Here is a 15,392-nt window from a genome sequence, read left to right as displayed (position 1 = left end):
TTTATAATGTAAAGGAGCCTTAAGTTGTGAAACATAGAGTCGAACCGTGACTAGATGTAGAGCAAGTGTGTTGAATAGCTGCGGTATGGTGGGTCTACAGATGTTGACAGAGAGATTGTGTTGTTATGGAACATGTGCCCTGAAGCTGTGCAATTGTCATGGTGTAGATATTCTGATAGGTGTAACGGGATCCTAGAAGCTATAGTTGATTTTAGTATCACAACGACATGATAATAAATATAATAATATTTTGTGATACACCTATATTAATACTAGAGGATGCCCGCGACTTCATCCGCGTGGATTTAGGTTTTTAAAAATCCCGTGGGATATCTTTGATTTTCCGGGACAAAAAGTAGCCTATGTCCTTCCCCGGGACGTAAGCTGACTTTGTATCAAATTTGTAAAAAATTGAAACCAACGGTTAAATCAATTTTTGTGATGAAATAAATACACTTTATGATAGACTAGATGATGCCCGCGACTTCGTTTAGGTTTTCTTAATCTCACGGGAACTCTTTGATTTTCCGGGATAAAAAGTAGCCTAAGCTATCTCCATTCCACAGCCAAACCCGTCCTGTGGTTTTTGCGTACAAAAGTAACAAACATGCACACATGCACACCCACACACATACACACACACACACACACACACACACACACACACACACACACACACACACATACAAACTTTCGCCTTTATAATATTAGTGTGATCAGTGTGAAGTGTGATATATACCTACTCGATGAGTAAAGCCAAAATCAATCCATACATGGGATGGATTTGGGTATTAAAGCAAATCTGTTATTTTTGGCAAAATCGGCGTTGTACTGTACCACACTGTACCTACTGACTAAACTTTGGCGAACTGCAACAATGAGATAACAGCCTCGCTAATCTGTTAGACGACCCAACTCTACAAATCTAATTTATAGCCCAAGAGTCACTAGTCACATCACCATTACAGAGAATACAAAAAATTAAATTCATACTGACTTACAAAAAGAAAACAGGTTTTCTTCTTCTAGGTTGCCTGGAAGAGATTGCTTCTTAGCGATAAGGCCGCCTATTGTACAGTTTACATTTGGTGCACAATAAATATATTTTTTTCATTTCATTTTAATTCACATGAATTGAATCAATAAGTATTCTTTAAGCTTGCCTTCTCCGTCCGCGCCGACTACACAAATTTCAACCCCTATATCACATTTTTCAAAAATCCTTTCTTATCGGATGCCTACGTCATAATAACTATATTATGTATGCTGCATGCATAGTTTGAGCTGTGCGTTGATAGATCAGTAAGCCAGTCAGTCAGTCAGTCAGTCAGTCACCTTTTCCTTTTGTATATTTAGATTATAACATTGTATATTAAGATGCTTTTGGTACCAGCACGCTTGTTCACTAACTCAGTGTCCAACGATGAATGATAACCACCGAATTCATGAGACATCTGTTGGTTTTATATTGCTGCTTCACTGAGTAACAATAAAATGATTCGCAGAAAACCTTCAATGGATTAAAAATAAATATCAAATGAGCTTGGTGGCTTTAACTCATCGTTGAACACTGTTAGCGATTCACTCTACACTCTACAGTTCTTGCAATTCACAAAGGCTAGTGTACTTTATTTGTGGTAACGTCGTTTACATGGTCATTGCGTAAGTGTGCGTGCATGTCAGATCAATCAGTCGCGAGCAAGCGCTGTCAAACGCACACATTTAGTGTACCTTACGTATACCGATACCACTTAAACACAAGCATGAGTCAGTGGCATTCGTGAAATGCAAGAACTATACCTGTTAATTTACCTATTAAGATTAAAAGACCCGAATACGATGTATTGAAAATATTACCACCGTTTCTTGTTTTATAATACACGCATGTAAAGTTAATAGCCGTGCCATTAAAATTTTATGTGCTCATAATATTATTAATTATTGCTTGTCAGGATTTTAATTTAATTGATATAAAGCAAAAACAGGCGTGTTTAATGCAAAATTAGCTTTTGGTTTTAGTTTATATTGTAAAGCAAATTTATTGGCTTCCTAAAACCATATAAAATACAAAAAGATCTCTTTGAAGAATGCCCGCATTTCCTGCGAATAGAAATTCTAAGTTACAGAGAGAGAGCCAGCGCGTGCCTGATCTTCGTTATTTTTTAAAAGCTGAAAGTTTCTCTGCGTGTTGTCCCCAACACTGGGAGGAACGTTTGTTTGGATCATGATGGCTTTGGGAGATAACACGCAATAGAGGTGAAAAAAATCTTACGTCAAAGTAAAACGTAGATTTTTTTAGTTTAAAGAAGTCTAATTTGCCAGACACTTGGTGTTCAGAGGTTTGCGTTGATACTAAGCATCTGGCAATGCATGACGTGATTTCTAATAGGTACTATTCTGAAGAAATTTTGCATGCCAAATTTCAGCCCGATCCGTCAAGTAGTTTGAGGTGTGCGTTGATAGATCAATCAGTCAGTCACCTTTTCCTTTTATATATTTAGATAATTAAAGTTATTTTTTTTCTCGTGTCATATCAAGCTACTTTAGTTCATCGTTACAGTAATTCAGTGTAGCCAATCGGGCAGTTTCATAATCCATGTCCCTGTGTTTAGCGCCGGGCGTGCGGCGGTGCGGCGGTGCGGCGGTGCGGCGGTGCGGCGGTACCCGTTCACGCACGCCGCGGGCTTTTAGTGCGTAATCGATTTGTTCATTGTGATTGCACTGATTGCTGTCGATGGTACACTACTTGGCCTAGTTTTGAGTGATTGTTTAATGGTTTTAAAGTCTTTGTTTATTGCATTAACAGCCGCATTCAGAGTCGCTAATCGTTACTTAAGATTGAGTTAAAACGAGACAGATTTATGTGAGAGATATATAGCTCTGTCTCGTTTCAACTAAACTTAAGTAACGATTAAGCGACTCTGAGTTGGGCTGTAAGCCACAGCCTTAAATCTGTGATTAAGTAGGTATAGTACGCGACAAGTCGAGATGACAATCGGGGAGGGAACGCCACGCACACCCGTACAGCCAATGCGCTAACCCAGTGCGGGCGAGCGCGTGTGACGAACGGGGCGTCCGCCCCCTCGTACCCTGATTGCCATCTCGACCTGTCGCTAAGCTTGGTAGACTTTTACTATAAGATCCTTTTGTAAGGCAAAAGCTTCTCTATTGACGCTGTTCAAATTTCTTTTTTTTGCTTTCCGTCCCTGAAGGGCGCCAACGGAACCCTATTATTAAACTTCCGCTGTCCGTCAGGGGGCCGTATCTCATGAATCGAAATTTTCACAGACACGTATTACTTAATTCTATTGCCGCTATAACAACAATTATTATTAATAGTAATGAAAAATCGGCCAAGTGCGAGTGGGACTCGCACACAAGGGATTTCATGTGCTCGTACAGTAAATAGAACTTTTTTTTATGGTGGCCAATTTGATTTTTATTATTTATTGTTTGTTGTAGGCTATAGCGACATATTTTCCCCAGCGAAATGAAAAACAATGAATAGCTTTTCTAAAGTTAAACATTAATACTTATTATATTAATCCTACGACAGAACATCACAAGAAGGCAAACAATTTTCTTAATAAAAGATAATTACTAAGCCCATAATGACTGCACACGATTCCCACAAAACCGGTCTCTACTTATACACGACTAAATGAATTTTCGAGCCAGTAAATTATTTTTATCAGTCACACCATCTCCCTCTAATGTATGTACAAAGACGGAGACATGAAAGAAAGAGGTTATTGAAATTAATATTCAATCCGATTGGTTCTTAATGATATTGCAACAATAAAAAGTAAAATAAAATGTGAACAAAATTTCTGGTACTGATAATCTGGGACTGCGCGATACTCCTCCAAAGGGAAGTTATTAATTAGGGTTCCTTTATTACGTAGGTAAAACCTTTGTAAAGTAAATTTCGAAAGCAATTCGTACAACAACGACTAGAGGGTAAATAAGATATTCTTAGGTATTTTCCATAATCCATATTAATAACTAGAGGATGCCCACGACTTCGTACGCGTGGATTTAGGTTTTTAAAAATCCCGTGGAAACTCATTGATTTCCCAGGATAAAAAGTAGCCTATGACACTCTTCAGGTCTTTAACTATGCCCATGAAAAAATCACGTCGATCCGTTGCTCCGTTGTGATGTGATTGAAGGACAAACCAACAAACCAATAAACCAACAAACAAACACACTTTCGCATTTATAATATGGGTACTGATTGTTAGAGTTTAACCAATGTTTAGGTATCTAGGTATATGGAAATTATTTTATCAAAATTGTCTGATATTAAGTACGTATAAACTATAGACCCCTAATTAGAACGATACATATTTTGTAAGAAATAAGTATATAAAGTTAGGAAATTAAAAAAATATTAGATATTCAAACATAACATAAGTATTTTACTGTGTAATTTATTAATCAAATACCTATTAATCTTTGATTTTTCTCGAAATGTTCGAAACCATATCGCTCAATTTCAACTCGCACTTGATGTTTTGTTTTTTGTTCGCTGAACTGTGTGGCATCGTTATATTGTTTATTTTGTTTGATGATAGGGACTCTAATTTACCACATGTTGTTTGTTCGTCATAAAAAATAATCACGTTATTCGATATAATTTGTACCAAGATGACGAAAGGTCCCGTGTGTTTAAGACCAATTTTTCTTGTGCCGTTATTAACCGGTAACTATTTTTTTTGTGTTAAAAACGTTGTGTTGAAAAAGTTAACGAGGTTTAGATGTGTTTTTATTATGGGTTCCGGGGATCGGGACTAAATTAGAGCGCATTTTAATGATAACAAAATAGTAAATATAGGGCTCTTGTTAATTAACGTCAAGACTCTAATATAGTTATCCAATAATACTGAATAACGGCATAAAGTAAATACCATACCTATATAAAATAACTAATGTTTATTATTATGATATTGTGATCCGTAATAATATGCAACTTTTAGGGTCTGGGACTTTAGGAGTGAAATTAAACACTGATAATAATAATTATATTATCACGGACATTTGAATTTTTTTATTGCTACTCCGAACAAAAACAATATTTGCACAAGTTACATGGTTTTTACACGGAATGGCTTGTTTAGACTTCTTTCGATTTGGAGTTCCTTTATCACTAACTAACACTTTCACTTCACTTTCACTTTTACTTTCTCTACTCTTCTTCTCTTCCTTCCTTCACTTTTTTGTTCACTTAATTCGTTGTTCTGCTACCTAACCATTTTTAGGTTTTATTTAGCTAGTCTGTTTGCTATAACACGTTTGTAAATTTTTCGTAACCATGATTTTTGATGTCACAGTTGATAGTTCTGTATGAAAAGACATCGACATGTAAATGCATTTATTGCATAGACATGTTACGTTTATATATATACATGGCGTATATCACATTTATTTATTCGTGCTCGGTGATGAGTGAGACAGAAGAAGATACATGAGAGTAGAAGATAAAGCGCTGCAAAATGTGAATCAAGTGTCCTTACTCTAGATACACAATATGTAACATAATGTCTACTTCTTTTTTTTATTATTATTATTCGATACCACGATCGCACCTGATGGGAAGTGATGATGTGGCCTAAGATGGGACGCGTTTGCTTAGAAGATGCCTCTTCACTCTTGTTATAATTGACAGGAAACAGTGATCTAGGAAGAGTATAAAAATATGTATTTTATCATATTGTAATGATTTCAGTATTATTCTACCTCGGTAAAATTACCTAGATTATTTCCAACGAATAACGGATCTGACTAAAGGTGAAACAGCTATAAAATGAAAATTTTCTATCAAGATAAATTAAAATATATTGTTGTTGATATTCCCCATATTATAGGTACTTACATAATAACAATGTAATGGCCACTTTCAGAACAACGTTAAAAACAGTCTGTAGGAACAACGAGGTTGTAAATTAGCCTGTCATACATAAACCTATATGTTTATAGTCATTGTAGACTTGAAACTAATTTATTCCTCCTCAGGCAGCAAGAATGTTTAGTTTGTTAACTAACATTTTGCGTTCACATTATTTTGGAATATGGTTGCACCGTAGACAAAGAAATCTATAGAGCGCGTAGTTATCGTGTTGTTGTCTACAATAAAGGAAAATAGGTAAGGATAGGTTTTTACGTCAATAATAATAATAATAATAATGTTATTTATTTCAGGCAAACTGTAGGTCCATATTATTACAGAGGTCAAATATAAAATTAAAAGTAAAATTTAGATTCTAAGGTAATAAATAAAATAAAGAAGTTATCTGTCTATGTATTCTGATTTTTGGCACAAACATTATTTATAAGTGTATTTGGCCTTGCAGCCGTTTTACTGATGGGACTCGATAGGTCATGTGTGCCGTATGTGTGCCAGATGACTTGCGGGCAAAATCAGCTTCTCTGCCGATTCCCCAGTACTATCAGCGCAAGCCTGGCAGGCCAAAGCGATAATGGCGTGATGAATTATGTAGATAACAGTTAGGTGACCCGAAGAAGCACAGAACAGGGAGTGGTGGAAAAATCGAAGGGAGGGAAATTTGCCCAGTCGTAGTCGTAGGTATACAGGCTAATTAAGATCAATGGCATGATTTTGAAAAGAATGTCAAGCTATGAATTATAAAATTAATACAGGTTAGATAATATCGATGATCATTATGTTAGTAACACTATCGATTTAATCATCATTAATCGATAGATGCTCACATCTGGACATATATCTCCTGAATCCAGGGGTTCTGATGTCCTCTGTCCATTTGATGTTCTCTGTCGATTTATAGAGTGTTGGCCAAACGCTGCGTTTTCCGGTGTAAATTCGTCTTTCAGCACCTTAGGATCCCAACGTCTATCGGTTTTTCGAACTATGTGCCCTGCATTGTTATGTCAGCTTTAAAACTCTCTACTTTGAATCTTCTCATCGGAATAGATAAACTCCGACCAATAGCTTTCCATCGTCCGCTGAGTGATTTTGAGCTTTCTGTTACATACATATTTTAAAGCTAGTCTGTGTCTTTATGTAACGTGGAACTTCTTGTAAAATGTTTCTCTGTGATATTTTTTGTGTGTAAGAGAAAATATTTTGTTCTCTATAGTTTTCTTTGTCTACATTTACCGTTTAGAAGTCGGCCGCACTTCCCGAGCTTTTAAAATGACAACGTTCCGAAGGTGTCACCGATTGACTTATGCCGTCATAAAGAGACTAACTTGTTGCTTCGAAGCTCCTTGGAAGTCAGAGGCTTTGTAAATTAAATGACGAAGAAGTCTGCGGTATCCTTCTGTGTCTGAAAAATAAATTACTATTTTGACATAAATCTCCTTGAATAATCCTACAGTTAACTGTTAACCCAAAAAGAATCTGATGATTATATTTTTTAATAAGGTCGTCCCAAGGCTTTAAAATAATAAATAGTACTTAGATTGTGGTTTAATTACTACAAGAAAATATATGTTAAGACAAGGATGAATATAAATCTAAATTAAAAAGCTACGAGTAGGTTAATGATGTGATGATCGAGCGTAGTTAAAATAATTTAAAAACTCGTCTTAAATGTGCTAAAGTTGCAGATTTCTCATGTAACGATAAAAAACACTGAACATCCTTCAAGAAAGAAGGAGATGTAAAAATATCTTTTATACATACGACCAACTAGAAAGGAGATAAGATTAAGCGCTTTCAGAGTCAGCTAACGTTAATAAGGAACTTAATTAAAACCAGAATTATAGCACGTAGAATCTGTTTTCAAAATTTAATGTCGCGGAAACAAAATCTTGGCTCTCCTTATTTTTTTATAATAACATAAGCTGGTTGGTGGTAATTTAAAAAATTTCAAGAATATTTTATGCTTGATACAAAATTGAATTTCAAACTACCGCCAAGAATTTAATTCAGCATCACAAATATAATTAAATATGTCTCATATTTTATTGTTAAGAATGGCATTTTATTGGTAACAATCTCATTAGTCTAAACTTTAAAAAAGAGACTAGCGTCTACGCTAGCTTTTCATAAAGGTATGCAAGGATGCGTAGTGAGAGATTTAGGTTTAGGTTTAAAGACGTTTATTCTCATAAAGATAAAGTCACTTACATGAGAACTTAATTCTAAGAATAAAGTTTACAAATATTCGCCATTTAGGTACTCATTCAATGCATTTGTCGAAGTGATTCGCATTTCTCATAATGTGAGCAGCTAATTCAGTTTTAAATGCATTGAATGAGTGTACATTTTTTATGTGTGCAGGTATTTGGTTATAAAGTTTAGCTCCTTCATAGGTTAGGGTTTTTCTGCCATAATTTGTTCTAGTTTTGGGTAGGATAAGGTAACTGGCTCGACGAGTTTTAGTTTTAATTTTTGTAAATGTGATATTTGTGTGGATTGTTTTATTTATAGTTTTCCTAACAAAAATACATGTGTTGAGATGTCTAAAATATCCATCAAAAGGACAACTTTACTTATTTAGCTAAGCACATCCTAGCTGTAGTGGTAAATAATACAATAATCTTGGATCTTCTCGGTGGAAAGTCAGATAAAAAAATTAAAGGGAAAGTATAGGCGTAGTCCGCGACTATCCCGCACCGGGTTAGCGCAGGAGCTGTGCGGGTGTGCGGGGAGTCTCCACCATGATTGCCATCTCGATCTGTCGCGTACTATATATAGTTACATAATATTATTATTATAGGCCTTCCATATTAAGTTGCGTGCGACGATTGATTTTGATAGAAGGCTTCGGCTTTGTTGAAAATATGAAATGTTATACGACGATGACGACGAAGCCGAGTACATCTGCTAGTTTATGTTATAAATGCGTCGTTAACTCGTTGCATATTTCGTTGTTTATTGTTGAACAGTCATTATATGTAAATCGTGGAGTCGTGATGATGGCCAGACAGATAGTGACGAGGCATGTTTGCAAGCATACGGAATGATAATTGTCTGAAAGGCCCAACCGTGGAACGTGTGGGTGCTGGTAGCGCACCTGTTCCTTCTTTCTCGGTAACAAGATCTACAGATAGTCCCCTAGATTTAATGTTTCATAAACGTGACGCTAAAAAGCACGTTCCCATGAATTCATAGTTTTATGCCACTTTTGTGAGAGAGAGTTGATTATATCCAACTACATATTATTTAGAAAAGGTTTGTACCCAATTATTGTGACCTTTTCTATAATTATAGTTTCGCAATCTTTTTTGTACAATTTTCTAGAACTGATTTTTTTTATTATGACTGTGATAGTTTACAACAACTCTGTACAATTTTTTCTACTAATAATAATATAATGGTCTCCCTTGTATCGATTGTATTTTTTGTGATTGTGTGTTGTTCAGTTTTATTTAAATCGTGACAGAATATTTTAGAATGCTGACGAACTTTTCCAGTAATTTAAGTATTGCAGATAAGAAAGAGAAATCTTTTTTTTTATTTTTATTTTTTTATTCAGATACAAGTTAGCCCTTGACTGCAATCTCACCTGATGGTAAGTGATGATGCAGTCTAAGATGATAGCGGGCTAACCTGGAAGGGATATGGCAGTTTTTATTAAACCCGTACCCCTTTGGTTTCTACACGGCATCGTACCGGAACATCATCATCTCTTCCATAATACCTATATGGAATCATCATCATCATTATCATGATCACCCCATCGCCAGCTCACTACAGGGCACAGGTCTCCTCTTAGAGTAACAAGGTGGCTATAGTCTACCACGCTAGCCAAGTGCGGATTAGAAGACTATCGGCATCCAGGAGGAGGAGGGAGAAGGATGCCCGATAATTATTTATTCTCAAAAAATTAGAGATCTAGGGATCTCTAATTCTCTTCTCTCTATTTTTCTCTCTCTCTCTCTCTAATTTCTCTAGGGAGAAATTGAAATAATGTGAATTAGGTCGGAAAAAAATCCTCTCATTTGAGAATTTCCGAGGCAATGACACCTCAATGACACCACATTAGTATCTACGTTGCACCCATGCGAAGCCGGGGCGGGTCGCTAGTTATTACTAAACCTCAGCCGTCACCAGAATGCAGTATTTAATCAGTAGGTACTTCAATCAATGATCTTTACAATTAGTTTTCAACACTTTAAACAACCTATCGGATAAGTCAGGATCTATTTTCTCAAAATGAACCAGGCCGCATATTATGTGAACAAACGATATTCTTGTGTTATCAAATTGTTTATCATTGTAACTCGCACGTGTCGCACATGGAAACCATCAACGTAACACAACCAGATCATTATAGAGAACTCTCAGGTTAAAGCAAGTAATATTTAATTACTTAAAACGCACATAACTCCGAAAAGTTAGAGGTGCGTGCCCGGAATCGAACATACGACCTCAGATTAGGAGACGGACGTTCTAGACTAGGCTGTCACAGCATCTTATTCTGGAATAGTTATCGTAAGAAGTTGGTTCCGTTTCAAAGATTTTTCAGGTCACTCGAACATTGATAGGAGAATTTATTGGTATTGCATTTATTCCTTAGGTGAATTTAGCTTCATCCGATAACGGACCAAATGTAGTCGTTTCAGTATTTAAACTTTCTGGAATGATACAGCTCTGCAATTTATTAGTGGATGCCATAATGTGTCTCTGTCACTAAGATAACTCTTAATGAAGGGGTTTGGTATTGGTCTAACAGACGTTTCGCCACGAATCGTGCATTACCCACCTATCAATACAGTCATTACCTTTTTTGAATTTCGTAAATCATTAAGTGTATTTATGTAACGTTTTAAGGATATCTTTGCACTTATCAATTGTGAAATGATTAATGGGACTCTAGTGATTGATGTAAGTATACCTTGAAGTATACTTTATTTTACGTGACAATAAAGACAAAAAAAACTTCTGTGTCAGTACTCATGGCTATCTATGTCGATAATACATCAGAATATTATAATAGGTATCGGTACCCTTATTATAAATGCGAAAGTGTGTTAGTTTATTGGTTTGTTGGTTAGTCCTTCAATCACGTCGCAACGGTGCAACGGATTAACGTGATTTTTTTCGTGGTTATAGATAAAGACCTGGAGAGTGACATAGGCTACTTTTTATGCCGGAAAATCAAAAATATCCCAAAGGATTTTTAAAAACCTAATTCCACGCGAACGAAGTCGCGGGCATCAGCTACCCCTCGCTGTCACCATGTAGTGAAACGACCAGCTGCTCGATAGTGACTGCTTTATTTTTATTCTACCTGCATGCAATATAATATTTTATGTACTTAGTAATACGCATACAACAGTAACTAATAAACTGATATTAAGGAATCGTTATATTCTGTTATAACTAGAAAATATCAAGAGATAAGAAACTCTTGTGCTATAAGACTTCCTTGTATTACCAGCTAAGTAAACAAGGTATCATTATAGAAAACATTTTAATGAACTGCTTCTCATGCGATAACGTAAAATCGCTACGAACATCGACCAGTATTTAGACTTTATTCAGTAATTCTCAACAGGAAGGGTCCGTTAAGGATCGACGAGCAAATTAATTGATATTAATGATGAAAGAAACTTCCGTCCATTCTCTGCTTGATTAGCGCCGTAACTTTACAATTATAATTTAAGACCTACGCCTCCTTTGTGTCATTATTCAGATGTCCCAGCATGTGACACGGCCGGTTGTTAATCTGTATGTGCTAATTAAAAGGACATTCCCTTACACAATGATCGCGGCTGTCTTCCAAGTACACGAACGTACAAGGTATACAAGCCTTTCTTTACAGTCTGACTGACTACCAATACCATGTTCGAAATGTAACCCTTACTTTTCAATGTGTATTTGTTTCACCGCTTACCATACCACGATCTCAAACTTTTTCGAATATTCTTCAAAACGCTTTTACCATTACTCCTTTAGGTTGTAGATTTTGTGAAGCAGGATTAACGTAGCAAGAATTGGATAGCGAAGCCATTGTAAATGGAAATTTTGCAGTAAAAAGTGACCAGGTTAGGTAGCTTCAATGATTGCATCCTGATAATCGCGATCACGGGCCCCTGACATTTCTTTTCTTTTATCGCATACGGGTTGTAAGATAAAACGGCAATAAATAATGCCGCAGGACACAGAAGGTATGGACTAAGAGCCAAGGCGTGTCAGAACTTCGTTATTTTATTAAGGCCGAAAGTTTCTCTGCGTATTGTCCCCAACACAAGGGAGGAACGATCAGCGACTATGAAGTTTCGATCATGGTGACTTTGGGAGATAACAGGTAATAAAGGTGTAATAGAAATCACGTCATGCAATGCCAGACACTTAGTATCGTGGCAACCGCCTGCCAGACACCCTTAAAGTTGAACAATTATTAAAAGGGTGTCTGGCAGGGCGTTGTCACGACACTAAGTGTCTGGTAATGCATGACGTGATTTCTAACACTAACCCGAAGAAATATAAAAAAATTGACTTCAAACTTTCACGTAAAATTTACACCTTTATTACCTGTTATCTCCCAAAGCCACCACCATGATCCAAACTTCATAGTCGCTGATCGGTCCGCCCTGCGTTGGGGACAATACGCATGTAAACTTTCAGCTTTTATAAATTAAGGAAGGTCTGGCACGCGCTGGATCTCGCTCTGGTACTACGTGCATTCAGTTGCACTTTTCATCTGTATTATTCGCGTAATTATGCCTCAGTCGACGTACAGTTTTATTTATTACTTCGCCTAGTCGTAGAGGTATGCGTTCTTTAATGGGCACTAATAATTATATTAGTATGATTTAATGTTCACATGTTCTTACCACAGCAATTATTTAATTAGCAAAATTTATACCGACATCAGTGCAATATATTTTGCCTTCATTTATATTTATGTTTCAATTCACTAGGAATTAATAAAACATGTAAGTTATGTTTTTGTTTATTAAAAAATTTACTGTGTTTAAATTCTATGCCTTTCATATACCTACAGATTTCAACGGAAAATTTAGAAACAAGATATTTTTGAAGTGTAGAAATTCGTAAACAGAACTTCTGAATAATCTACACTGATATTATAAATGCGAAAGTGTGTCTGTCTGTCTGTCTGGTAGTTTTTCACGGTCTGGATCCGTTTTGCCAATTTAAACTTTTGTTACAGAGATAACTTGCATCCCGGGAACGGACCATAGGATGGAATATCAAAGAGATCACAAGGGATTTTTCGAAATCTTAAATCCACGTGTTATCTATTTGGTATAAAGATACCTAGCTTTCATTCTGGAGATGGACATAGGATAGTTTTTATTCCGTCAATTCAAAGATTTACCACGAGATTTTTATAAACTTAAATCCGAGCGGACGAAGTCCCGGGCATTATCTAGTCCATACTAATGTTACAAATGCGAAAGTGTGTCTGTCTGCAGGCTTTTCACGGCCCAAAAGTTAAAGCGATTTTGATAAAATTTTGTACAGAGTTAGCTTACATCCCGGGGAAGGACACAGGTCACTTTGTATCCCGGATAATCAAACATTTCCCACGGAATTTTTAAAAACATAAAGCCACGCGGATAAAGTCACGGGCATCATCTAGTTATGAATTTGTCTTGCGATTTATTTGAGAGGATACTGAACGTAAATACCTTTGGGAACGATAATTTTTTATCAAAGAAACACAAGACAGAAGAAAATTCAAAGAAGGTAAAAAATCTCAGCTTCGAATACTTCGCAAGGAATACTAAAAAACCTACACAGGAATTGTCAAGGCTAACTTTTTAGTTAGAAAAGAAATTAAGTGTGGAACACACTAGCGACTGGGCTTACGACAAAAAGTTATTATACCGCATTTTGTATTAAGGAAAGGATACGATTTAGGTGACCTTTTTTATCTTATATATTAATTTATAGACTAGCGCTTGGCTGCAATCAGGCCTGGTGGCAAGTGATGCTGCAGCCTAAGATGGATATCCGTCTATTTGACAGTAGCACAGTTTTTTTTTTTCAGTTTCAGCTCGAGTTTACTTCACGTTGATTAACGCATCCTCTGTTACACAAAAATATAGTGATAAAAAAAAAACTGTTAATGTTAATCTAAGTCAATGGACCGATTTTTAGGTATAAATTCATGTATAAGTTTAGGTTACTTATTACCTTTACTCGTAGGCTAGATTGTAATTTTAGTAGAGTATTCCTGCCAACTACTTTATGATAAAAAAATAATAAAAAAGTCACAAGCAAAAGAGCAGGACAAAAGCGTCTGATACAAAAAGTTTCTAATGTGGTCTTACGCATATATCCGAGGCAGATTGTGGCGGCTCATTTCTGTGAATCTAATTCCCAACTCAAACCACGTCGCGCGTTTCCTACGGGATATATTACGGATAGATACTGAACCTATAACAGTATTTACCTCCAAAACTAGCGTTATTGTATTTTTATATCGTATTTGTATGCGGATTGGGTGCGTGACATCTGTGCAGTCGAAAGTTTTAAACAGGGGAGCGTTTTTTCGGATGTTACCGCTTTTTTTGCGGATACCAAAATTGTGACGGTTATTTTAAAAATTCAAACTTCGTACGAAGTGGTCGCAATGATTTTGTTTATTTTTGTCCCACAATTCAAAATTATGTAGTGCCAGAAGAGCGGAAGTTAACGAATTTTCTGGTAGAAATATTTTAAACTGATATATAGCAGAACTTTTCATTCCTATAGCCATACATTTATTTTATTACAGATTAACTTTTCCTCGCGAATTCATCTGCATGAGTTTAGATTTTTTAAGATCCCGTTAAAAAAACTTAAAATGAGTTCTAAATGGCGATGAATATTTTCTCTCAAATTTTGAATTCCTATTTTACCCCCTTCTGAATTTTCTAAAATCCTTTCTTAGCGAATATCTACGTCATAATAGCTATCTGCATACCAAATTTCGACCCAATCCATCCAGCAGTTTGACCTGTGACAGTCAGTTCAGATAGAACAGTTGTTTAGAAACATTATTGAAGCAACAGTGGTGTTTCTACAACTATTATTACCTACCTCTTATGCCCATATTATTGAAATTTATGACATGAATTCTCTAAGGAATTTGTTTAGAAATATCTATCGGACGGATGTGGCAATAGAAAAATTATGTTTTCAATTACTGTTAGTCTATTCTTTAGAATACATTTGTATACTTTTATAATGACGTTGGAATTAAATCTACATTCCTTTACCATATACGTCCAAGTGTTGGACCAATTCTCGCGTCTAAGCTCTCCTCAATCGCCATTGACACACGAATCACGCTAGGCCGTGTCTACATAACAGCCTTTTAGTATAAGCCGATCTGTACAACGCTGTAAAGTAATAAGAAGATTGTAATTGAACGTCAAAGACCGAGCCGGGAAGGCTGGGTACAGTCGTCTATCAAAAACTTTTAATTGTAGGTACAAAGTACAAA

The sequence above is a fragment of the Maniola hyperantus genome, chromosome 11, assembly GCF_902806685.2.
Source record: "Maniola hyperantus chromosome 11, iAphHyp1.2, whole genome shotgun sequence".
NCBI lineage: Eukaryota > Metazoa > Arthropoda > Insecta > Lepidoptera > Nymphalidae > Maniola > Maniola hyperantus.
This window is presented reverse-complemented; position numbering follows the sequence as displayed.